This window comes from Mycteria americana, chromosome 5 (genome assembly GCF_035582795.1).
Source record: "Mycteria americana isolate JAX WOST 10 ecotype Jacksonville Zoo and Gardens chromosome 5, USCA_MyAme_1.0, whole genome shotgun sequence".
Lineage (NCBI taxonomy): Eukaryota > Metazoa > Chordata > Aves > Ciconiiformes > Ciconiidae > Mycteria > Mycteria americana.
This window is the reverse complement of record NC_134369.1, coordinates 61,266,094-61,293,398: the sequence shown is the minus strand read 5'-3', so window position 1 is coordinate 61,293,398 and position 27,305 is coordinate 61,266,094. Positions and strand designations below refer to the sequence as shown.

Here is a 27,305-nt window from a genome sequence, read left to right as displayed (position 1 = left end):
AAATGAGCTTTCATGCTTCCCTGTGTACTTTCATTAAGGTACAGATTTTAACTGCGTGGTATTTAACTAAGTTAATTATTTCAGATTGTCTGGAATTTATGAATGTACCACCTTTAGAGATATTTTTAAGAAAACAGTCTCAGAATAATTAGTAATTGATAACTCATTGAAGATAGGTGAGGAAAGGAAAAAAGGTAGTGACTAACTTTAGAAAGGAGGAAAAAGAACAGTTAGAAAGAAAAGACTGATCAATTTAAATACAATTCCCCCCAAAATTCTGGAACAAATGACAAACAACCTAATTTTAAACACATAGAAGATAAAAAGTTGAATAACACCCAACATATGAATAACAGTCAGAAACAAATTGTGTCAGTTGTGAAACTGTGTCAAGCCAATCTACAACAGAGCAGCAGGCTCTGGATACAAAAGAATTAGCACGTCTAACGCCATTTTAGTAAGATCTTTGATATTGCTTTATATGACATTCTAATAAGAAATCAAAGCAAACATTCTCAATTAAACTACCGTAGAGTGGGTGCAAAATGGACTTACTAACTGTATCGAAATGGTACTTTTCAGTAGTTCTTTGATGTATTGAATGAGTATCTGTTGAGGCCTCCCAGTATTCAAGATTTTCAGTAGTGTCCTTTGTGATGGTATTGAACACAAATATAAAATTTGCAGTTGATGTTAACTCTATATACACTAAAGAAAATGATTAAAATTCAAAATTATATTTAGAAATAAAGTTCAAGGGCTGTTTGGCAGACAAGTGCAAGTTATTGCAGTCAGACAGGAATAATCAACTGTGTAAACGCAGGATGGACAATCCAAGTTAAGAATACTGTAGAAAAAGCACTAAGGTTACAGTGAATCTCAAGCTGAATGTTAGTCAGCAAGATTATTTAAAAGGAGAGATTTGAATGTGTTTGAGTTGATTAGCCTAAAGAAGACTGAAAAGAAGACATGGTAGGAGAAGAACTAAGAGCATAAGCTGTAGCAAGAAAGGTTCTGATTAGAAGTAAGGAAAACAGTTCCAAAGGGGGGTGAAGTGCTGGAAGAGATTGCCTAATGATAGCTTGGAGCATCCATCAACAGATGAGACAAACATCTGTTAGGAATGACACGGTTATAACTGAGCCTGCCATAGTGTGGGAGGAGGCGAAATGGGTAACCTCTGGAGTGATTCTGTGTTTCTGTTTATGACATTTTCCTGCAGAACTCTTATTAAAAACAAGAGTTGCAAGCAGAGCACTAGTGATTCCTGCCTTCTGCACACAAAGTAGTTTTACTGCAGTGCATGTAATCTGCACGGGGTAGAAACACTGTGACAGCTGTTCCTTCTATTTAGCAGGTAGGTTTTTTACTTCATTCACTCAATTATCATTCATAATGTGCAGTGCAGGTTTGACCCAAAGTCTATCAGCAGGCAGAATGGTTTAATAGATAGGGCACTGGGTACAGTCAGGCAACCAAAGTCTTCCTTGCTTTGCCACTGACTGTTTTTGTAATGCAGCTTAAATCCCTTGGGCTCCCTTTGGATTCTTTCCCATGTTTTGTTTGCCATATTTTTTTTTGCCCTACGTGATTCAAGGTCTTGCTTGATGCAGGCTCTGGTAAGTAGGGATTATGACACTGTGGGTATTTGTATAGCACCTAGTATTGCAGTGCTTGAGCTTAATTGAATCTTCAGTGTGCTACTGTAACACAAGTAATGAGCCACAATAACAGACACTGAAGACCACAAGTCTTCCTGTTGACTCCAGTGGAAGTAATTGAATCAGGCCTTGAATGAATGAAGAAAGGATCTTAAAAGGATATTCTTGGTCAGTAGCCTCTCCGAATGTCTTCATGTCCTTGTGCCATCTTATTTTCCCGTTCTCATTTGCTTGTGTGAGCTGTCATCTTACTCTGATTTGATGTGTTCCTGCTGGAGCATTTTGAAATACAGAATGCATGAAATATGCCTTTCATATGAGCATGCATTCTAGTTTTGCTCAGACATGTCTGTGGTCACAATCTGATATTCTCTGTCTAGTCATGGAGTTCAGAGGCCACTCTTTTAACTTATCTAGGAAAGCATATTTTCCTAGAGAATTGGCTTGTACGTGAAGTATATAAAGAATGGAACATTTTAAAAATTATGTGTAACTCATACACAAATGCTGGGCTAAGAGCAGAAGTCATAGCATGTTACATTTCAGAATCTTTTTTGTTTTTTTTCTTTTACTGTCATTTAAAAACAGTATTTCTTTAAGTTTTATATAATATATTTTTTTCATTGGGAAAAAAAAAATCAGAGTCTAGCTAATGGTGAGACAGCTTAAAAATAATTGTAACTAGGAACTGGGCCATGATTAAAATTGTTCAGCTGTTCGTTTTATTGTTTGTTCCCAAAACCTTAAATGCACTCTCTGAGAACAATAACAACAGTTAGCATGTAACTCCGTATGGGCCAATTCATGCAGTCCTCTCTCAGTCCTTTCTTACTCCAGAAAAACTCCTGTTTAGAGGGCTTTGTAAGGAATTCAGGGTTGGAACTATATGTTCTAACTATTTTGCAATAGTAACATGGAAGCTACCATGGAGAGAGAAGAAAAAAGCAGAAAGAAAGGAGAAACAAAATGAAGTCTACCCTACTAGCATATTTGGATTTGGGGAAGTGTATAGAACAGGCTGCGATGTCCCCTTCGGGTAATACCTGTATCTACCTCAGTTAACCTCAGTGAAATAGGTGGGATATTTGCTATTGGGTTTGCTACGAGAGGGATGAAGCTTTGCAATGAGGGTTATAGTGATAGGAACTATAAAGAAAAACAAAACTTACAGAAAAAGATGATGACGACTTGCTACAGTAAAACATAAACTGGTTTCATAAATAAGAAATCATATTTGCTGTTGGTTGACCTTAGCTGATGCATGGAAGGTGTCAGCTTCTTGAGGCAGTGGCTGGTTGACCTTCATGTTTGCTCAGGCCTCCAGATTGGTTTGACCTCCTTGGACCTACAGAGGCTTGGCACTTCTATTGTTAAAAATGGACTTTTCTCCTACACATCTTCCGAAATCGTGGTCTATGTTCTCACCTGCAGAACAAGCTTCTAAGACTGGTGGTGAAATGCAGGGAATTCTAATCTGTTGTGTCTGAGTTCAGAAGTGATGAGCTACTTTTAGGGTGGGATTTTCAAAACTCCATTGCTTTTCAACAACTGCCAGAAGATGAAGTCTTGCAGGTACTTGTGAAAGTCATAACCAGAGAGCCTGTTTATAGCTAGCTACAGTGCATACAAAGACTATATCGTTCACAATGCCTTTCCACTATAAAACCTCTTATCACATCCTTAATATTTTGATTTCACTGAATTTCAGTTGGGTTACCAAGTGTGCATTGGAATGCACATTTGGGCCTTTTTATTACCTAATTTAGGAAGAGCTACTGTAAGCATAATTTGAACCTTTTCTCTTGGGAGAAGTATCGAAACCTCATACATGTTTTAGGATGAGTAAGGATCTGGTATCACTCACAGTAGGAGCCTCATTTAGAGCCCATTGATGTCAATGGAAACACTTCCCTTTGCCTCAGTGGGCTGTGGACCAGGAGTATGCAAGAGTAACTGAACTAAGGATTCCTCTGACTGTATCATATAGTATATGCTGTACAGTTTTACAAAAATAAACACATTGACTTAGCCAAAATACTTAATGTTTAATTTAAAAAACATAATATAAAAAAAATGGATTTTGCTTTACTGATGTTTTAAGCTTTAATTTAATGTAGCATAGTGAAAAGGACACCAAATATTCTAGTTTTGTATCATTAGAACCAGATGGTCCATGAAAGACTTTTGGCTAAACTAGAGTTGGGAAAGCTTGTAAACTTTGGCTAGTCTGAAAATATGCTCAAAATTGCTATATCAGATGATATGCCCAGTTTTATAATGTGAAATTCTTTGGCTGTTTTCCTGACATCTTGGTAAGGTGTTATACAATTTAGGCAATTATAAGAAACTTTTTTGGATGCTACTGTCATTATTGTTCTGCTTTGGAATTGGAAAACCAGCAAAATTGCCCTAATGCAGCGAAGTGGAGTATCCCCAAAAACATCACAGTGAAGAACTAATGAGGAAAAGAATTGTTATTACTTATTATTGACATTGTGTTTATATGATGGGTCAAATTTTTTTCTCTCAAAAAATTAAAAACAAAAACAACAACAAAATCCCCCAACGCAAAACCTCATGACCTTCATCCTGGAAGACTGATAAATCTTTTCTCTTTACCATAACAGCAGTGCTGTTAATCGAACATCCCTAGCTAACAGTGACCAGACAGAATATTAACTGATTAACTCCAGAATGCAATATTAAAGTAATAATGACCATCAAGAATGATACATGCAACTTAACTGTTACAATTTACTTCAATATAAAGTCTGCCACTTCAATATAAAGTCAGTCCTGTGGCAGTCCTTCTGCATCCTGGAAGATATCTTGCCTGAGCCAGCTACTACTTACACTATTTACTTGTGTAGTCTGAAGAGTGGAAGGAGGAGGCAGTTTCGATGAGGTAGACAGGTAGGAATTGACACAAATTGCTCAAGAGAAATAGAGGTAACCTGAAATGTATTTCCTATTGCTAATACAGATTGTGAGAAAAATAACTGCCCATAATACTTCAGTAGAGTTCAGCTATATTTAAGATTAGAGATAACTTTTATGGCCTTCTTTCCTGACTTATATAACAGACTGCAAACTGCAACCAGTAATCTGCAATTGAATTAGAGCATATCAAGTGTCTTTGGTTGCTACTCTTAGTGGTCTTGATGCCATCATACAATAGTCTCATACCTTGGGCATTAGGAATGGATTTTCTAAACTTTTTTTCCTGTGATTTCCTACTAATCCTTCTCAGGTGAGAACTTCTTGCCTCTGCTGTATTAGTGGTTTCATTGTTCCTAAGTAAGCTGTTTGCATGCAGAAGGCAGGCAGGATCAGGTTCTCTGGGCAGGTATTTCTTAATTTCAATATGGAAACATGGTCTTGCTCTAAGTTTTGCAAATATAGATCAAGGTGATTTCAGTGGGGCTAGTCACTGAATAAGGGCTGGAATGGAAAGTCCTCCCAAGAAGTTAAACTACCTTTTAAGGAAAACCACATCTAAAACCATGGTGATAAGAGGGCTACAGTAGGCAGCACAAGTGCTCGATTCAGCAGCATTGTGCCTCTGAACAAGCCAAGGTTCAGTTAGAACTTCTGTATGACATTTAGTTTCTTTCTAACTGCATACCCAAATCCCTGGTAGCTCTGCTAGCCTGATTGTTTTTTTTCCCCAAGCAGATGTATATAAATGTGTGTGTTTAAACACTTATTTTCATGCAGGTGTCTGCTAGAGGTTGTGAATTTATATCAGTGATTTGCACAACAAAGTCAGGTGGGTACACATAGCCCTGCAAATATTGACAAGGTGATATGTCCTTTGGTCTTCTGTAGTTTCACAGGAGGGTGCTGGCTTAGGATTTTCTTTGCTTTTAATCTTTCTGGGCTCAGGACCTTCCTTGTCCTTTGAACATTAAGGTCTAGTGAATCAGGCTCCCAAGACTTCATCCACGACAGCTGACAATTTTCATATGTTAAGGAGTTTAAATGAAAAGTTTTATTGCCTCTACATGCTCAACCAGACCCTTCCAGAATTAAAGATAATGAAAAAAAATTAAATGGTCATTGTAAAGTCATGACTTCCACAATTCTCTGTACAAAATCATATATTGTTTTGGCTTTGCCGTATTAGGCATTAGAGTTTATTTGGAAGATCCTTGTATCTTAGTGAAGCTTTTGAACATCTTAGTCTGTGTTTCAAGTTTTTAAGAGAACTGGAAGCAAAAAAACCTTAATGTGACTTTGGGTTAACATTTCTCAACAGTGTCCATGTCATAAAACCCAAGACATTCATTTGTATAATTTGGCCTTAGGGCACAGGGAGAAGTGGGGGATAGGCAGTGGAAAATATACTGGAGTAGTAGTAGAGATTAGGATCAGAGAGACTATGGCAGAAGCTTGAGAATTTGCAAAAAGCCGTGTGTCTTTTTTAAAAAAAGTGGAAAGAATCTTGACTTGGATGGCTATAAACCATTTTCTTAATCTGTGACCTACAAACTGTCCTTCAAGAAAATACCAACTCTTCAAGCCTCATGTTGTAAAGTTACTCTGGAAATCAGAACTCAAAGAGTTAACTTTGGAACTAGCAGTGAGTTTATACTAAAAGATACCTGATTGTTGGTCCACCAGCTGAATGATGTATCCAGAGAAGCCCTGCAAAAAATAAAATGCTTCCCTTTAGAGCTAATGTGTGTCTTTGTATTGTGCCCCAAGCACTTGATGCCATTGGTGCCAGAACAGGGATTTAGTTATGATCCTGAGAGTTGTACTTTCCTCCCTGGCTTCTGCTCTTGCTGTAGAGAGGAATGAGGTAAATTCCAGTCAAACGATCTCTTCTCCCAATATATCAACTCAGTGCTGCAGGTCTTCGTGATTCCAACATAAACCCAGGCTTTGCTCAACCCACTCCCAGCTACCTCTGTGAGCCTCAAGTGTGCTCCCGCTGCCCATGTCCTGTCAAGTAGTCCGTGCATGGAGAGAGGCTGTTGGAAGCATGTCAGCCATTACCTGCTCTGAGGTAGTGTCTTGTACAAGGTAAATCAGATGCTGCAGAATGCCAAACACCCACAAGTCTTCTTGCTAACAACCTTGGGCAAAGACAAATGACCATATACACTATACTGAGCTGTATAATTACTTGTATTTGTTTTAATGGAGATGCTAGAATATACAGCATGTGGCTGCACATTCAGAATACTTCTGCTGTAAACGTAGAAGACACTTTTGAAAATATCTTAAAAGACATCTTGTAAAGTAGGTAGCAATCATTTTTCTTCTTTCTCATTCACGTTATAGCTCCCCTAGGAAAAGTGAAGAGAATTAGAATTGTTGGTCTGGCAAATTTGACAATTTTAAGAGAAACAGTTCTTGCAGGAGAAGAGCAAATAACATAATGATGTACTTGTGCCCCCTGTTTTGCAAATTTACATTTTGCCCTTAAGTCAGGAAACACTTAAAGGTGGTGCTACACAAACCTGTGCTTTGGTCCTAGAGCTAGCAAATAAAACGCATGGTAAATACCGAAACACCAAACAAAAGAAGCTGCTCTGAGAGTATAGGAAGTAAGAGTCTAGGAAGTAAGGAAAGGGGAGGAGGAAGGACAGACTTTGTTCATAACGTTTTCTTTAAAGTTACCTTGCACATTAACTCACAGTGAGATTCTGTAGCTCTGCTTATGAAGAAACAATTTATCATAATTTCAAATCAAATTAGAGAAATACCCATTAGTCCCCCAAGCTGTTTGAATCCATTTAATACCAAGAGGTGAAAAAGCCACCCAAATCCATGGTAGTGTTTTAGACTGGCTGACCTAGTTAAAGGCTGGCTGATGTGTGCCTGAGGCCCCACATGAAGTACTAACTGCAGCATTCCTGCGAATGGGCAGCCATGCGCACCCCTACAGCCAAACGACAAGTGCAATTTATTTGAAAGTTAAAACCAAGCATGGCCATACTAGCCGGGAATTGCCAGGAAAATGTGCAGCAGAAATTCTTTCTCTACTTTGTGTTAGGTGACAAGGTGACACCATGCAGTGAGTGCTAACTCAGGTGTTGACTCTGTGCCTTGGGGAAGCTGTTGGAGAAAAGCACAAAGAGGAGTTTTTGTGCTAGTGCATTCACTTGGCATTGGGAGGCTCAGTTCACATGTTCAAGTCATAACTTCTAAGGGCAGAAGAGACCACAGTGAGCGCTCTCTGGCGCTGGTGTAGCACAAAATTTTGAAGAATCATTACTGCTCCCCACATCTGTTATGTGATCCTGTAATAGCTCCTATTCCAATGCATATCCACAGACAGGATGGTTTTAACATGGATCAAGTCAGCCAGCCAGCCAGATGTTTTGAGGCACATAATATAATTATTGATATGAAAATCAAAACAAGGTACCATATAAAGGCAGCCACTGTCAGATCGTTATGGATGAGACCATCAGTCTTGTTGCTGTAACAAGCCCTGTATTCATTATCGTAGCTCAGGGCATTTTTTTCTTTGCCAGAATTGGCTGTTCTCTTAATGAATATTGCAAGTCATAACCCAAATTATATGCCTTAAGCTGTCTTAATTTTTGATTTGCAATGAAGAGTTCAGGAGCCTGATTTGTGCCATGGCAAAGCATTCCCTGATGGAGGAAAGGGAGAGAGACATGCCATGAAGGGGCTGCAGAATTCTGTGTGAACAAGCAGTAATTCAGACCTCTGGTACAGCGTAATCTCCATGCTGTGTTTGAACTTCACCCTGGCCTCTCTCTCCTGTGAGCTGCCTCACAGGAGGTAGTGCTGACTTTGACAGTGTTTTGATAACGACCCAAAGTGTTTCACCAAAGAGATTTAAGCTTTACTGCTAGCGCTGTATGTCAGCTCTGTTAGTGTCATAAATGGAAGGTTTGGGGGGAAGAAGTGAAAACATATTGAAACTTTGCTCCCAAGCTGATCGAAAATTGGACTTTTTTTTTTTACTTCCCGTCTCATCTCCAGATAATAATGCCTTTTCCCTTTTGAAATACTGTGGACTAAGTTTTGATTAAAAACCAAAGCAAAACAGAAGAAAAATCACAAAAGAACTGTCAAAAACAAATTTCTGTTAAAAGCTACTGAGAAACATTGGGATTTTTTCAGTTGAGAGATTTCTATTTTTCAGTTAAAGTATATGTTTTATGCATATTTGACTTTTTTACAAAAAAGCCATGAAGTTTTGTTGACTGCCACCAGTTGCAATAAAGTAAAGTTCCAACAGAACGATTCTGAAGAGGAACTTTTAAAGACAAATTAATTAGCTCAGAGTCTGATTTTGTCTGCACCATAACGTGCAGTGAGCATGTAAGTCCACTGGCAACTGGGACTAGTATGCGAACACCTGTTAACATCTGTTTTCTATGTATCATTTACTGTCCAAGCATGACAACCTCATTGTCATATTGACCTTAAACTAAAGTCACTCATGAAATAAGAACAATGAGTCACAGTAATTGCTTGGATCAAGCAAAGGACCAAGAACTCTTGGAGCTGTTCACCTTCAGGGCATGCTTTATAGCCCAGCTTCTTGAAGAGATATCTAGGGAGAATTGGGAAGTGTTGGCCTCTATGAGATGGGGAGATGTTGTGCAAGGGGATGTTCTTGCTGGCTGGTTCTTTCATGTGGGTGGGGTTTTGTTGTTCTTATTTTTATTGTTATGGATTGTGAGATGAGGAATTGTTTTTCCATTAAAAAAAGCAAAACAACTGCTTTCAGTGTAGAATGACCTTTTAGATTATGTGCATGAACCACAAACAAAAAGAACACAATGAAATGCTCCATGGGCAAGCATAGCGAGCTTGACTCACCACTATGTTACTCCAGTTCTGCACCAGATCGGTTCAACTAAACAAAGATGGAGCTTTACCACCCGTACTATCTGAGGGGAAGAAGTCTCATTCTGCCCCTCACCAGAATTCCGGTTTGCAGAGAATGAGCCCTGCTGATTCACTATGGAGAGAGAATTACTGTCCATGGGAATCCTTTTTATGGCTGTATTGGCTGCATGTCATGAAGAATCAAGACTATGAAGAAAAGCTTGGCCCAGGGTACTGAGATGGAGGATGCATATCACATGATATGTGTATCATGTACACAACATGCTGTATCCTGACATGACATGACATGTTTCAAGGAGAATGTCCTGAAAAATTAGACTAAACAAAAAGATCTGTGGAAGTTGCATTTCCTAGTTCACAATGACCTTCATAGTATCAGAGAAGGTGTCAGCACTTTGACTGTTTTACAGAAAATACTTGCCTCTATGTCAGTTCTAGGAAATAGGCCTTCTAATGGGTAGTGGCTGACATAACACATATGTCACACTTATCCTTGTTAGGATGTTTTGAGGCTTTCCTTTGAGTAGCTCCCTACCACAGAAATAAATCATCTCCTCATAGAGAGCAGATGAACAACAACATGGGAAAAGAGGATTTATGGCTGTGGCTGCTTTTCTAAATGCCTTAGGTGCCCTGGACTGTAGTTCGATAGTGCCTCCTAGAGGCACAGACTATAGGTACGCAGGCAGGAAGCTGCAGTATAGCTGTTATGTTGAGGCAGTATGCAATGCCAATTGCGTATTTACCAGTGTGTTGGCTGATGTCCTCCGCAGCTGTTGTGAATATTTGATTCATTTAATGCAATGGAAATGCTCAGTACTTGGCCTCTGAACCAGTGTAGACTGTCTGTTAATATGAGAGAGTGCTTTATAGTTTCTGGCTTGTCTTTATTTCCCCATTGTAGATGCTACACTAATAGCTACACCTTCCAGGTGAAAAAGGAATCCTTGCTTTCCAGGAGATGGTGAGTCTAGGTGAGAATTATGCAATTCTGTGAAGGTGAATCACAGAGGAGAATACTGATTGGCAGACTTGACTACATTGTAAACACTTTTAATCTTCAGTCAAGATAACGGCTTGCAAAACCCAGACTAATTTGTTTCTGATGACTGATTCCAGCAGGCTGTATTCCTGAAAGCAAAGCAAATTGTACACTGACTATGCAAGCCACGGCTGTTCTTGCAATCTCTAGATAGGTGGTTGTTCCAAACCTTCTCACCTATATTGACACTGAGTTGACTTCCAGTTGGCTAGCGAGTAGTATAGAAAAGAATGTTGAATACAGATTTAATATAGGATAGAAAAGGATGAGTTTGGACATTCACCCTGTCACTTGTTTTGGCACTTGGCATCCAGAGGGCACATTTCTGGCATTTGCATCATCCAGGCTTTTTTCTGTAACTTGCCTCATTTGAAGTGGGTGGGAATGATATTATGTGACCTGCTATAGCCCCAGGAAGTCCACAGTCTTGTACAGACCATTAGACATTTCTGAGATGGGTTAAAACATTTCAGTGTGCTGCAAGGTTTTCAAATACTTTCTGAGAATGACCCATTTCTGAACAGAAAAGCTTCCTTTTGGAGACATCCCTTCTGTTTACAGCTGCTTCCATCATTGCTTCCCCTCTATGGTCCTATTGTCCATTTTCAGTCACATCGTTTCCCTGTCCCTGTTCAATGCTGAATGCAGGATAGGACTACTAGGGAAGCAAATATTTAATGTATCTTCCATCAGTCTTTACTGTGACAAGTGTTTTGTTGTTTGTGAACAGAAGCTAGTCATTCTGGATAATGCTACAATTAATTTGGCCTTCTTCTAAGTTCATCATGCTCTTCCTGCTCATGCTTCTCTGGTCCTTGCTTCCTGTATGTCTTAGTTCCTTGCTCCTGCTGATGACTCCAGTTCCTGTGGCAGCTCCTAGCTCTTTTCCAGTTGTTAATTAGAGTCCTGGTATTAGGGGGAAGGTGTTGTTTTCTTGTCTGTCCAGAATCAGAAGAGGTATCTGGACCTCTATCAGGCAATGAAGCAGAAGTGCAAAGCAGAAGCAAAGTCAATGTAGCTAGATAGCAAAGCGTGTAATGGGTGGTAGTTGTAGTAGTAATAAGGGATCCTCTACTTGTAGGTAGAGGATCAGAAAATATGCATTAAAGGGGTTTAGCTTGTTGTTGCCTTTCTTGCCATCCTCTTGGATTGGAGTGAGAAGTGCAGTGTGATTAACACTACAAGTTACTATTAAATAGTCTTGAGGCATTATAGCTTGGATTGGATAGGCTTCTTTTTTTTTTTAAACATTTTAATGTGAATAGAAATTTGACCAAGAGTAGGAGGAGACAGACTAGGCAGAAAAAAATACAGGAGCTCATGAACACATTTCTGTGCCAAGACGATATCTGATGGCAATACTTTGATCCTGATGGAGACTGTATTTGTCAGGGAACCAGTTCAGTCTAGGTTCATGTGAATGTACAGGGCTGTTTTTTTCTCAGTGAAGTTATCGGTTATCACTGAGGCTGAAGGGAAAACTAGATTGACCTCCTCATTGGCTCAGAAAAAACCCATTTTTATTGATCATATCTGCTTAACATCCAGTTCTTTGTGCAGGCAGTGCTGTCTAGGAGATGGGAAAGCAAGGCTGTATATTGGGGAAAAATAGAGCCCAAATGCAGATTCTATTTAATATATATGAGCAAAACTCAACCAATATCGGGAATGTGTAGTGCATAAAAGCTGGCTGTGTGTGAAACCAGATGGGTTTGTAGCAGAAACAGTTCTACTTCTGAGTATGTCAAAAATCTGCCCTGACTGGGTACAGCTGACTCCCAAGGGTGTTCCTCAAGCACTTCTAGGGCTTGGGGCAATCTCAGCATTCCCCTGAAGCAGCTTGTTGTCCAATTTCATTTAGGGACAAAAACACCAACTAAACAATGAAATGAACTTATTTTTCTAAAACTGAATGTGTTGAAATTTCCTTCTTGCAGGAAACTTTGAGATGCTGTGTTTTGACTCCTGTTTAGAATGAAGACTTGTTTGGAAATGTGGGAATTTCCTCCCCTCAGAACAGAATGTCCAAGTTTTTATCAGCTGTTGCAGAACTGTGGCTCTTTCTGGCAATGGAGACTTTATGCCAGATCAATACTCAAGGACAAGAGAAAGACATCATCAAGTTACTCAAGCAGACCATCTCACAGCTTCTCCTGTAGGCTTGGTCTTCTTTGACACATGATTGTATTTTTAAAATTTTGGATTTTTTTCCTTTCCTAAGACAGGTAAATGAGCATACAATAATAATCTTGCCATGGTATCTCAAGTGGAAACAAGGTGGCTGAAATATCTGCAAGTAGTTAGGTGAAGTCAGAGTTATGCCCTAATATTATGTTGACCTCTTATTTACTTCTAAGTGTTCAGCAATAGTTTAACTAATGTAAGTCATTTATATATATATATAATATATAATATAACATAATATATATTATATATGCGAGTCTATAATAGAAGTGTGCTGCTTATTGCCAGTTAAGACAATCTTAAGAACAATGACTTGTGTCACTGCCCTTAAACTCAGAGAAGGCTTGAGGTAGTGATCTGAATGGTTTTGGCATTCCAAAATCTTATTTTTTTATTCTCTGAAATTGGATTGAGGATGGCATTTGAATGTGATTTTTGGTACGCTGAAGTGTGTCTGAGGTTGGGACTGGCAGGTATAAGCTAACACCCATGAGACACCTGTAGCAGCAGCTAAAGGACAGGTGGAATACATTCCTTTATTGAGTCTGTGCTGAAGGGCTTTTGCTGTGAGACAGCAAGTGACATACTTACCCTTACTAGTTCTCCAACTGTAGAATTTGCTATCTTTTCTCCAAACTTCACAGCGCTGATTTTGAAGAACTGTCCATTAAACCATCTGCAGCCAACTGACTGACTCATCTTGTTTTTATTAGATCGCTTTCAACAACCCTTATGAACAAATTCCTTTGTAAATTTTCCATAAATGGAAAATTTACATACGACATTATGAAGTGTTGTCGTATATAATTTCAGATATTTCCCTCAAAGATAGTGTAATCACTTTCTTCTTTATATGTCTATTTGCAAATTTATCTGTAAAAACATCATGTTACCAGCATCCAGTATCAGTATCAGGCATGCCTCGGATTCCACCATTGAGGCTGTTGGCATTTTTAATAGGCTGCAGAGTTAAGAAAGAACAAAATAGTCTCAAATAAGATACTGCGCATTCAGTTTATTTATGGTTGCTGTCATGCACCTTTAGAAAGAATTATGGGGTCTATTAATCTATGTGATTAAGTGATGAAGCGTGTCTGTGATCTGCTGGTACAGACTTGTTTTTGTTACCAGAATTTATTCAGGTAAAGCTCTGTGTTTCAAAGGTAAAGCTTCATGTTTATGAGTAATTTTTTTGTGAACTGGTACTTTCCCATAATGAAACAGATGGCTGAGAGTACAGTTTTCCCCGAGTTAAACGAGATCATCGGTATCCAGGAAGATTTTCCGTGGAAGTTTTTCAGCACTGCAGGGATGGAGAGGTCCCTTGGAAGCTCTTCCTGCTGATACATAAGTGAGGCTGCCGAGAGCTCTTTGCCATGTGTTTTTGTAACTCCCGTAATCTGTAAACCACACTTGTGTGGTCAAAGTATAGCTGACATGGAAAGGAGTGTTTGTGAGCTTGTGACTGGACTAGTTGCAGTTTCACAGAAGAAAACCAGCTTTATCTCTCTAATCCTTCTGCTGGCAGGCAGGACATGAAAAATGAAGGTAAGACACTGTACCTATTTATTGCTTAATTTTTTCCCATAAATTCTAACCTTGTGGTTAAAAACCCAACAAAATCCAGTAATTCTCAAATGTAAACAAGTAGAAAAATAATACTCTAGAGTGCAAGAGCTTATAAGTATCCAAACCTTAAATATGTTAACACAGCTGCATGTCATGTGACCCACCACAGTTCTGACACAAAAATATGTGAAATGTTTGAAAATGTCCAGAATTTTGCAAATTTCTGATGATCCCCTAATTGAACAAGAGCAATGCAACTGTTAAAAATCCAACTGGAATGAATGAAGAGTTGTGCTAAAATTATATAAACAGCCCTTTTCCTTAGCTAATATTTAAAAGCTCCAACTAAAGCCCTCCCACAGTAATGCTGTGCAAGCTAGAGATCTTGCAATGCTTGCTGAATGTATTACTCTGCCTGTGAGTGATCCAGCTGCGTTTTAAGGCATTCTCATGATCTGTTTGGGTTTTTGGGGAGGTCAGTGTGCCACAGTTCTGTGAGAGGCAATGTCTTCAGATGGCGCTGAACAAGGTAGCAGGGAACAAGAAATATTATGGCTGTGCCAGTGCAGTACTGTAACTAGCGTAATTGCTGTTGCTGGTTACCCTAATAGCTAATAGCTTGCTTGATCCAGTATATCTGAATGTAGCTCCATGAGTGAAGCTGTTTGTGACGCCTGGGCAACGGCCGAAGTTCTGCACACTCCTGATTTTGTATCGGCTGCTGTAAACTATGCCCTCAGCCATAGCTGGGTTCCTGTGGTAGGTAGGGCAGTGGTGAGAATACCAGCTGCACGTGCACAGTTTGGAAATTAAAATTCGTCCTCAGTCAAGAAGATAACCAGTAAATCTTGAATGCCTAAAGTGAAGTGAAAGGCGCATTAAAAGTCAAAAAACATGGCAGAAAACAACAACAATTGCTTAGAGAAGTATTAGTGGAATTTACCCAGTCATAAATGTTATCTGCATGCCAGGTCTTCTTTCAAAGCCATAGGTTTTTTTCATTTAGTTACTGTTTAGTAATAAACCTAATAAGCTTCTTCAAATAGATACTTGCCCCAGAGCAATAGATGCAGGCTTCAACTATAATGATAACTGCAGGAGATTATCAGTTAAGCCTGGACAAAAAAGAGAACAAAGGAAATTAAAATGTCTTTAGTAACCTTTAAAAAATAATTTTAATTCCATGCAATTTGATAAGCAATGTTTCCATGTATTAGTAATTTCAAACAAAAAATAACACTACTTTCACCTTTTCTTTTTTTTCATATATTTCTTTCTTATCTCTGCTACTTGAGAAAAAATGTCATTTCTTGGTTTAATCCAGTTCCCCATTTTTTAAAAGGTATTTTGTGAAGAAAACTTTTCTAATTTGTAAAATTTCTATCTGTTGTACTTCCAACCTGTGATGCTGAAAGTAAGCTGTCACCTCCTAGTTATTTGTTACATTCAAAGAAAATGTTGCCAAAATATGTGGCTGTTAGTGCTGGCTTTAAACTTGTTCTTCTTTTGCTAAAATTTGCAAATATTTCAGAATTGTGACCCAAATCTCAATCAACCAAATATTTTTCAATTCTATTTTCCTCAATAACGAAGAAGAAAGATAGGAAAAGACAGACTCAAGTGTTTTGCTCATAATCAGTTTTCCTCTATCTCTTCTGAGACTCAGAATATATAAAGCATACTTTGGAATTAAAATTTTAATGAGCTCAGGTATTGCTATGTTGTGCATTTTTTTTTTAAATTACGATCTGTATCTTTTGGGGCAGGGACTGCTTTGATTCATCCAGTTATTCAGCAAGTGTGAGTGACTAGTATTACCTGACAATATTCAATAGTGTTTCTATGTCACATTAGAAATCATTGCTTCTGCTAAATATTTTTACAATATATTTTCCTACTGCTCTCACTGTCATTGTGGATCTCTATAGATGTATAATGCTTGCCAAACAGAAGGGCCATTCCTTCACAAAGCTTTATGAATTCAGACATTTCAGACTGCATTTTGGCTTGTCTTGCAGCTCCCTTGTGCAAATAGTGTCAAGATGCAGAAAAGGGCATAGGTTGTAGAAATGAATGGGAATAGCGTGAAGGCTGCTGTATGCCAGGATTTTCTCCAGGACATTTCTGTCAATCTTCTGAGCTGAGGTGCCTTGAAGCTTCAAGTATATAAGCATTTTTGAATAGGTATACTACCAAGAGTACATGTGTGATCGACTATTCATAGTATCTAATAATTTTTATCTAGAAGAGCTTAGTATTACATTTACCAGCCTTTTTGCATTGCTAGATGGCAGGATATTCCTGTTTGAAGAACTTTTCTGTCTCAAAGGTGTGCGTACATGCTCTAGAGCCTAGGACAATGAGAGAAAAATTTGTAGTGTCAGAAAAAGATCACTTCTGGCATTGAGCAAAATATTTGGCGCAATTTGATCCTTATCTACCAGAAAATTTCATCTGAGAAAAATACTTGTAATGGGAAGGAACCAGACCTCACCAGGGGTATGTTTCTCTCCTACCTCCTCTCTTGGTGGTTAAGCTGTTCATATGCAATGGTGGATGCCGCGGTTTAATTCTGTCCTCTGCTCTGGAGATTTAGATCCTTCTGTCCTGTCTCTTAGGACAGGACATGAGCAATTAGCAGCAATTAGCAACTATCGAAATGTGTTCTCAGTTGTTCCTCTTTACACTTTTTTGCTTCAGAAGAGCAGTCTGTGGAGCTGATGCCCTCTCTGCTAGGGGAGTGTGCTAATCACCTGGCTTTAAAGTTGTTCTCAGTCTTGATGGTGGCCACTTAAGCACTGCATGCAAAGTGAAACACTTCCAATGCAAGGGATGAGAACCTACCTCATAAGCAAAGTCACATCAGAGTTCAAATGCATGCTCTGTCTGATCAAGATAGGAGTTTGAATTTGGGTCCCTAACTCCTCATATGAGTATCCTAGCAATTACTCTTCGGATCATTCCAAAATGGAACCGGTCCAGTAAGCCACTTCATACAAACTACTTCAATAATACTTGAGAGTCAATGAGCAATAGAGTAAGAACGACTCTCCAACCTGATGTTAATGGTACTCACTTTGGAAGCTGGGGCAAACCCTGTTATGGTCAACACAGTGGGAAAGAAACTTCCTCAGTATATCAAAGGAGTGAATTGTATATAAAAAGTCAGAGAGAACAATCCTTTTGGAACAATTTTGTAAATCTTGTCTTGCATTTCCTTGTCTTTAATGCTTGCATTTGCCAAATGCTTGCATTTTCCAAAAATGTTTCCTCTTGAGACATATGGAACATTTCATGTTAAACGAAGTACAGTGGGCTGGGTGGGGATGGTAGTGGTTTTGGTGTGGAAACCTGGAAAAATTGTGAATTTGGTTCAGTTTGAACCAACATTCTTTTTCAACTGTTTGGCTTGGCAGCTGAACTGAAAAACCAGTTATTTGCACAGCCCTAAGCCCTCCTTTGCAGTTGGACCCCTGCGTTTTACTAGGAAAATTGTAGCATAGTCCCTGGAGCTGTTCATCCATGGCACAGAAGCATTAAATGGAAATCCCACTAAAATTTAGGGTTGTCTGAAGCTTTTGGAAATGGGGGAGCTCTAAAATGGGATTAAATGATGGCATCCACAGTATGTGTACTACGGAACTCTCCAAAGACACATTGTTGTTTTCACAGATTCCCTCTGTCATTTGCTTGTCAAAAAGATACCTCTGACGCACATCCTTATGGGAAATATTAGAAAAAGGAGAGCTCTTGACTTGTGTGCATTGTTAGCTGGGAACAGAGACATTCCTTTTTCTAACTTTTCATTCCATGATGTAATGAGAACATTTTAAAACAGGACAAGCAAATTGCAAGTGCCAAGCTTTTTCCTAGATGCTGCTTATGATCAAACACACCCATCCATGCTTAAATACCTCATAATTAAACATGCAAAAATGGAGACTTAATTTGAGCATGTAAATTAATCACATGTTGTTAACAATTGAAATTCATAACTGAACATCCATTAGCAGACAACGCTGTTCCTCATTGTTTTGTTTGCATGTTTATAGTAATCACGCAATAGGATTTATGGTGCATGTCACCCTTTGAAAATTAATTCTGCATCAACTTAGGAGATGTGTTCCCATTTTGATTGTATAGCTTGCTCTATAAATGCAAATAATTGCAAATTAAGCCCCAGATGTCTAAAGAGCAGCAGGAGTGACCATTATTTGATGTATGATGCACATCATGTCATTTCTGTGTCACTCCTCTAGGGGTTAAATGAGTTTCATGTTTTGGACATCTTAGGAAAATAATAAACAATGTAGCTCATCCAAAAAACATCTGCTGATTTTTTTTTTGTTAAATAGAAGACAAAGATATTTAAAATGTGTTTTCAATTGCCTGCTAAGAAAATAAGTTTACATAAAATAAACCTTTTTTCTTCCTGAAAAATTGTGAATTTACCTTCCGCCGCAATTTAGAAAAAGCCAAAATTTATACATATTGTGTATTTAGCAAGTAAAGAACTCAATTGCTGTGGTGGGCTACATTAAACATAGATGGATGAGAATGAGGTCAGTGGAGTGAACGCAAGCTGTACCCCTCAGAGCTAATGTGCATACACATTACCTTAAAGATGTTTACCCAATGGATGTCTGTATTTGCCTGTGTATTTCAGTGCATCTGCATGGTAGACCATGAAGCTTTCCCTAACAAGTATTTGTGAAAGAAACGTCCCTTTCACATTTGCATTTTTGTTGAATACCAGCAGCACTTCTATTGATAGGAGTAGAGTTTACTTGACTCTGCTGGGGTCAGAATTCACTGTAGGGCTTGGGCTCTTCATCACGTAAGGTGGAGCCTGGTCAGTAAAGTCTCTTCATTAACTTGGATCAGGCCTTGGAATTCCTCTCCATCAGATAGTGCTTACTCAGTTGACAATATTGCCTTGAGCTTTCTCACCTATGCAGGAGAAGTTCACAACTGAACCTCTTCTCTGGTTTTATTATATAAATCCAGCTTGATCCTCTGCATCCTGCTTCTTAATGTGCTACGCAGCTGTCTTGCACTCTTGGCTTCATGCCATCTTCATGTTACACCTCCCAGTAGGTCAGCCGCTTCCACTCTCTTGTTTTGTTAATCCCTTTTAAATAACCACTTTTTTATAGTGCTACTTACAGGAAATACCTTTCCAGTAATGCCTCTGAATCACTTACAGCCTAAAATGTTGCCATATGCATCTTAAATTTAAAGAACCCTATCTTGCCCTATTCTGTATAGTAGCATCATGTCTATAGGCACTGCAGTGAATTGTGATGAAAATAAGGAGGAATTTTTTAATGAGAAGCCTCTCACCTTCTTGCACATGAAGTACTTAACTCTGATGGGAAGCACTTGGACATACGTCAGAACTTGGACTGATCAGTTATCAACCTGGGGCCTAGATAATAAGGGGGAGCTACACCGGGACAAAGCGTACTAAGTGTGAAGATAGGAAAGTATTTATAAAAATGCAGCAAAATAGCTTTGTGATAATTAGTGGAAAGGAGGTCACAGCCTGTCTTTCTGTCCTACACAAGCCTCTTACTTATTATTGTGGCATGACAGCATATGGCTCTGAGTTTTTAGTGGACTAATACCATTTCTCAGTTGTTTTTGCTTTCTCTTTTCTCACAGTAAGATGCGACTTAAATTCCTAAACTCAAAACCCCCAAAAATTCAACCCACAAGCCCCAATGGTATTTGGAGTTTATGTATTTTTTAACCAAAGGCCTTTACATAACCAGATACTGGTACATTCTTTAGTGAAATTCTTGAAGCTTTGGGCTTAACCATTGCTTCTTGCAGTGATGTGCTTGAAAAAATGTCAGCTATGTAGCTGTACTGGAGGGCTGTACAGTTGAGATATGTCCTTTTTCTCAAAGTGACAGACTAGTGTCAAGGTCTAGATTGAGACAGGGTCCTGGCTCCAGCTCGAACAGTCCCGTGGTGACATCAGAATTTTGGCATCTATATTTAAACATTTTTTGTTACTGTCATTATTGCAGAGAAAAGCTGAAGATGAATCCATGAATGGGTCCACTACAGAGATATCTTCTGGAGTAAGCAGAGAACTTTAAAGCTTTGTGAGTTGGGAATTGCCTCATTCATTTTTCGTAGTTTATTAATTCTGAAACCTTTGTGCTGCCTGCAGCAGTGGACTTGGGTGTGTACGGGAGAAGTTCTTCAAATTGTGGGCAAAGAGACTTGATTTCTGAGAGAACAAAAAGGAACAATACAGCAAAATCCTTGTTGGAAGGAGACATATAAAAGTGCTTAAAGAGGCTTGAGAGAGAAAGAAACACACAAAGGGTTTACAAGGCTGGAGTTAAATGAAACTAAGTAGGATTTAGAAATATACTTAGAAAAAAATAATCCTGAAAAGGAAGAGAACAACCTCCCTTTCCATCCAAAATCAAAAAGGAACACTATTAAAATGTTCTTAAAATATTTAGTTTCTTTTAATAACACTCATGATACATTGAGCAGTCCAACATGATTCTGCATGTATTGGCAAAGCATAGTAGCCTTTTGGATACTTAATCTTCATCTAAGTGTGTTTCAGATCTATGTGTGATAAACCTCATTTGCTCAATATGGGAGGTTGATCTACTCTATAACACAGCAGTTGTGTTTCAGGTAATAAACCAAAATGATATAAAGGTGTCAGGCTTCTTGGCTCTTAGTTGACTTGTTGCATTTTTCTCTGAAGTGTGATGTTAATGAGAAATCTCATTGTCAAGACCCTTTTACTGAAATATTTCTGAGACGTCATGGTTGCTTTTCTTCTAAATCCTCTATATAATCTGCATTGCCATTCAGTTTACTATGGAGAACTGCTGGGAGCACCCAGAAATAAAATCCAAAATTGGGCCTTTCTTTCCCATATCTTTAACAATAGTCTTGTTCAGATATCCTGAATGGGAACATCATCAAGAAGCGTAGGGCTTAACAGCCGGAGTCTAAAGCAAACTAATCTGGCACTGCTGTTCTGGGCAGTGGATCCTTTGTGGCCTTAGGCAGAGAAAGCGCATGATCTTTCAATCTCAGTTTCCCTTTCTGTAATATAAGGTGATGAGAATAATTTCATTCCTATCCAACACAATATTTTTATTTGCCATAGAGAGATGAAATGGTATGGAAATAGCCTTAATGAGGATTGTTCAAAAGCAGAGTGTATCCATCATTCATCATTTAATTGTTTCAATTTTATTTTTTTTAATGAAGGAACTCAGTTCATAATTGAAGAGACCAAGACATTTAAAGGTTGGATTCGTATTCTGGAGAGTATTCTGAATTTCAAGAAAACTACCCCCCCACTGTTTCATTATGAGAAATATTCTAAAGGCTTTCCAAAACTTTTGTCTTTATGCAGAACCACAGTCTGTTTATTTCTTCATGCCAAAGATGAGGTTTGGCACAGGATTGTCCCAATCCTGTGCCAAAAAGCTCTCCTAAGAGCACACTCAGTTAGTTTATATTACTACCTTTGAAAAAGGAAACATTAAAGAAACCATATTTTTAATACAGTATAAAGGTCCTCTGAAGGCTGAAAATGCCTCCCTCTGGCCCCACCTCACTGCAAACGGCTAGGGGAAGTGAGGGAAAAAGGAGTCCTACAGTCAAAGAGCTGCCTCTGTGTGAGGCCTGGGAGCTAGGACAGCTTTGCTCTAACCCTCATTTCCCTGCAGGCTCTGTTTTCAAAAATTGTTTCTGAGTCTGGTTGCCCAAGTCGAGACAACCATGGCTTAATTTTCAGCAAGTCTGGGCACTCTTAACACCTGTTGATTTTACTGTGACTGTTCAAGGGAAGAAGGACCTAGGACGCCTCCTGCCAGTCTCCCAAACTACTACAAGTGCAGAGAGTACCCAGTGCCTTGGTCTGTCCCTCTCCATCTGTCCCTCTCCATCCCTCTCCTATGAGCACTACTGCATCCCTTCTGCAGCTTCTATCAAAGGTCACAAAGCCAGAGAAAGGCCGTGGTTCTTGTATGTCCAACTTGCATTTTCTTTGCTCTTAAAGTAGTGTAACCTCTAGCTGGTGTCTGGAACCCCAGGCCTTTCTGTGATACCTAGAGTGACACAGCAGGCATATTCTCTAACTTTTGACTTAATATGGCATTGTCCTACCTATTGGGGAAGAAGAGACTTGAGGGATCTGACTAACTATGCTGCAGAAAGAGGTGTTGTTGACTACACTGTTCTATTTAAATGCAGAGGTTTAATTTTTTTACACTTCTAAGCATTCTTCAAGTCTGAGATAATATATAATTAAAACATAGAAGACTATTGTCATAGAAATGCCTGATTATGTAGCTGTATTATGCAGAGAGTGAGAGAGCGTTTCAGGTGATTGTACAAAGGCTTGCATATTGTAAAAGTGAGAAAAATGTGTGTATGTGTATCCATCCATTTATCCATCCATCAGAACTTGGATTGTATTTTTAGAAACTGAAGCCAGATGTTAAAGTCTTCATCCAGCTGAATATGTCTCTTCTCCTGCAGTTGTCCATTCAGGCCATTCATTGTCTATGAGCTGCATGGGCCAAGGGTAGTCGGCTGTCAAAGAGAAATCAGCTAAAACATGGAAGACACTTTTTTGCATTTGTGTTCCCCACACTAAAATGGCAGCCAAAATTTCTGCATGTAATTTTCAAATATGCTTTGCCTTTTTTTTTTTTTTTTTTTAAATGAAACTGCCACATCCAGAATTTCTTGTTCAACCACAATGCCTTTTCCTCCTAGGGATTTCCATTAGGTGGCTGAATACTTAAGTGTTAGGGATGCATATGCAAAATCTGCAAATTAAATGTGAGTCTTCAGTCTTGCATGGATGGGATCCTTTTTTCTGTAAGCATATCTGTCTTTGAGATCTGTCAGAGTTGCACCAACGTGGATCAAGCTCCAGGGTCAGGGCCTTTAAGACTTTTTAGTGAAAGTTATCATTTGAGTTACAAAGCATTTGTACTATGATATGAAAATGAAACCATGCTGAAAATTCTTAAAGTACTCAAAGAGGGAATTATTTTATAATCTGCAATTGTCTTCAATACTGGTGTTTCTGGAGAGAGTAAATGTGGACAGCTTCAGCGGGTAGATCCTCCTGTCATAACTTCACACTGATACTCAGATGGCAGTCCCTGAAGAACTTCATCGGCTTTTCCTGCTGTAAATAGATATTTTGTTTAGTTAACGTGCTAGAGGATTTAAAAAGAAATCAACATGTTCTGTAGACTCAAAAGTGGGGACTGTTTATTTGTACATTCTGACCTCCTGCCTATTACAGGCCAAAAAATATTGCTCTGTCACATCCGCATTGAGCCCAATTCCTTCAATGTTTGATTGAAGTGTTACCTGTAAATGTAAACTAGTGAGAACAATTTCTTTTCTACTGTTGTTCATTTTGGAAAACAGTGATTCCCTGAGCTCGGAATGAATAAAGTCTCGTTTCCTATGGCACTGGATTCTCTGGTTTTCTAACAAGGCACAAGCTCCAACTGGAGCTCTTCCAGTGGCTGCGAAATTCCTGACAGCTCAATACTAGTGGATTCTCTGAAGCCTAGTAGGTTATGTTCACACTGAAGCCTTTCATTTATTGGGAGCACTATTAAGGCCATCCTATTCACCCATCCAACTATTTTCCTGCATTGTGTTAAGAATTTGTTTTTGAGGTGTCTGCTTTCATCAGCATAGGCTTAGGAATTTAATTGTGTTTGAGGTGTCTACTTTTATAAGATGTGATTGGAATTGGTGATTGTGTCCAAAAATTATTGCAGGGGTAATACTCATGTGACCACTCATGCAGGTGAAGCTTGACTGCATAAGATTTGTTTCCCTAGGAAATCTGGCACCTGTACTGCCAGAGATATCTGAACCCCTGTGGATTTTTATTGTTCTATTCTCACTGTTCATTAGAGAAGGAGAGATAAGAGGGTTTCATCAGATGTAAAACAGCATTCCCAGAGGATATCAGCAATGACCAATGGACTGATTTTTTTCTGACATCCTTCCCATATCTGGGGTTGCTTTTCATCATGGTAGGTCTTTAAAAAGTATGTTTAAAATACACTGCCCTGCTAGACTGGAAATGAGAGTTAGTAAATAGTCTAATTTTTGTTATATTTTCAAAGTACTTTGCCATGTCAACAGCCAATATGCAGGATGCAGGTGAAATGTTGAGGCTCTGTTTGCCTTCACTTCTGTTTGCGTTATATCTGAAGATCCTCCTAGATTTTGTTACAATAATACTTTTCATTTAGAAATTCAGACCTCCTCTGATGTGAGCCCCAAACATTTCCATTTCTAAGTGCAAAAAGTTGATCCCTATGTAATTATAAAGTGGTGCCAGGTTCTAACCACACTACCTTACCTACCCATGTCCTTTGGAAACATTTTGCTTGCAACAACTTTATATACCAAACATGTTTGTTTAATAAAAATGTTATGATAACTATAAACAACATATTTTTTATATGACTAATGTTTTCATGAAGTTGCTTTCATTTTCACAGGTCACTGCTTCCTTTTCCAGCCTCACAAACAGTTTTCTCAATCATCTTGGGCACTGAGTTGGTGCCTCAGCACTTGGATCTGTGTCCTATGATTTGATCTTCTTTTCAGAGTGTTCTCTCATTTGTCCCTGTCCATGTGGTGTTTTTCTGACACTTTTTTTTCTTCTTGTGCCACTTTATGACAGTTTTTCTCCGTGATGTGCTGTTAAAAGAGGTGAGATATTGGGAAAAAAATTAGACTTAGTGTGAAAAAAAAGAAGCAGCTGACCAATAAACTACCTAGAAAGTAAGTAATTTTTCTTTTTCTAATTTCTTATGTGTGTGTGTTGCTATCCTAAAATCTACATTCATGACTTTATCTGCAACATAGGGCATATTTTGTAAATAAGCTTAAACACTATCAAATTGTAATTATGCATGAATAGTCTCTCTTTATTGTTAATGATATGCATCATGCTAACAGAGTTTGATATACTGATTATAAGAATAAAGTTCATCTGAGGTAACAGAGTTTATTCCTTTCTCAGGCATCCAGCCTGGATCTCAGCTGCAAAGTAAGTACCTCTCCACATCTCATTACCAAAATAGCAACCTTCTTAATCCTTTGCTGTGAAGAACAAAGGTTCAATTCAGTCTCTGGAGCAGAAATAGGATTTTATTAATGCACTGGCAACTACAGTGTTGTTATTTTTGTTAGAAAAGGGAGAAACAGGAATTTGCTGATATATGTTAGATTAAGGGCTGTTATTGTTTTGAGATTAATCGGATTGTTAGTTGGGCCTTTCCAATGGCAGTTGAAAATCTACAAAATATCTTGTAATTTAACATTCTGGATGAGTTCAGGAGCTACTTCCTGGAAATTCACTTCTATTCTTTGTTCTGAAAGAATCACTCAGGGTATCAGTTAAATGGTGTATTGCTTACTGTGCAAGTGGTGGAACTAGGAGGAAAGTTCTTCTGTCGGTCTTGCCTGGAGTGCTGATCTTCCTGGGCTCAATCCACTTGCCATCCAGTGGATCAGAGCTGAGACCCAAGGCACCAGCGAGGTACCTAGTGCTCAGCCTTTGCAGAGCACTGACTCAGAAGAGGTCTGTGCATTAACCGAGTGTCCAGGCTTGAACACGTTACAACTGATGTATGAATTCACATTTTGAAGTATTAGAGCTCTGATGATGTTTTATGGAGTCTTTTCTTTCTTTTGAAAGATTTGCTGTCATGTAGTGTTGGGCTGCAGTGGCCTGTGGAATTTGGGATCCCTGTGGAGCAGGCTCTCTATGCCTCTGGCAGCTCGTCAGGATAAAGTTGAAATTAGGATTGCAGAGAAGAGCCAGAGGAATTCCACTTGGTGAATTAAATGTTATTGAGCTTGAGGACCTGGAAAAGGGTGAGGGAAGGATCTGGGTGAGCTCCCAAATTGGTATGAATGACTGGCATAGAAGGTATTGCTTAGAGCAAAAATAAATGCAGTGTAACTGATCCGTTGAGACCAGCAAACTGTTTCTGGAAATGACTGGTGCTTGATAATTCTTAGTGATAGGCAAATGCCATACTCCAAAATACGTGTGGTCCATTGTGCAATTCTGTGTGGGTGTGGATCTTTGCAGGTTATTGGCCTATGCCCTCTGGCAGAAAATGTGTTTGCATAAGTCTTAGTATGTAGAACTTTGGGTGTTTATCTTCATGTGTATGGGAAAGGTTCAGGGTTAAGCAAGGGAGAACTATCCCAGAAACTGAGGTCAGCAGAAGCATTCTGGATAACTGTTCCCAGGCCTGAGTACTGTCACAGAAAATGAAGACCAGTAAGATGGCATTTGCAGTGAACCTCAATTCTCTGCTTCTGTTCCTCATGGTTAGGACAAACCCTGTGTTTGGTCTACAGGAGATATGTCAAAGACACATCTATTGATGGAGTATGTAGACTGAGACTTGTGGCTTGAGCGTGTGGACTTTTATTTGTGAGTTGGAACAGATTTCTGAGCATAGTCTAAGGCAATTATGTGGTATTAATTGGTATTTTATCCTGATTGTATATGTTCCCAGAAGGCTTTAAGTATCAAGTTTTGATAAAACAGGAATGTTTCAAGTGCCAGTAGGATATTTGGGCCCAAGCCTGTTCTCTGTTATACCACTGTAAAGCTGGGATAATTGTACTGACTTCTGAGTGACAGTGGTAGAGCTAGAGCAGGACTGGACCTGAGAGAGGAAGCCACGAGTGTGCGTGTGTGTGCCTTGGGCAGTGAAACAGCTGACTGAGGAAACAGCTCATGTACTACTCCCATTTCCCCTTGATGGTTTCCAGCTGTCCTCTTATCCCTGGCATACAAAATGACATTAATTAGGTTCAGCTTATGAAAATAAGTGAGAGGCAGTGTGTTACCCACCTTATAGTGCTGCACATAAACAATGTGCTTCATACAACAAACTGTGATCACAGGTGCTGAGTCACATCGTAGTTATCGAGCCAGGAGC

The 27,305-nt window shown here is 38.9% G+C and overlaps 1 long non-coding RNA gene across 24 annotated transcripts in view; it reads left to right on the top strand.

The window, feature by feature from the left end:
• Window positions 1-27,305, top strand: part of LOC142410663 (uncharacterized) — a 292,399-nt gene that overhangs the window by 76,174 nt on the left and 188,920 nt on the right. For 22 of the 24 annotated variants that reach the window (XR_012775995.1, XR_012775989.1, XR_012775994.1 and 19 more), the window contains 4 exons: window positions 12,483-12,700; window positions 13,954-14,277; window positions 25,022-25,122; window positions 25,364-25,390. This is a non-coding gene — a long non-coding RNA (uncharacterized LOC142410663). The remainder of the gene's footprint in view (window positions 1-12,482; window positions 12,701-13,953; window positions 14,278-25,021; window positions 25,123-25,363; window positions 25,391-27,305) is intronic. The other 2 variants (XR_012775973.1, XR_012775978.1) reach the window with 1 other exon arrangement.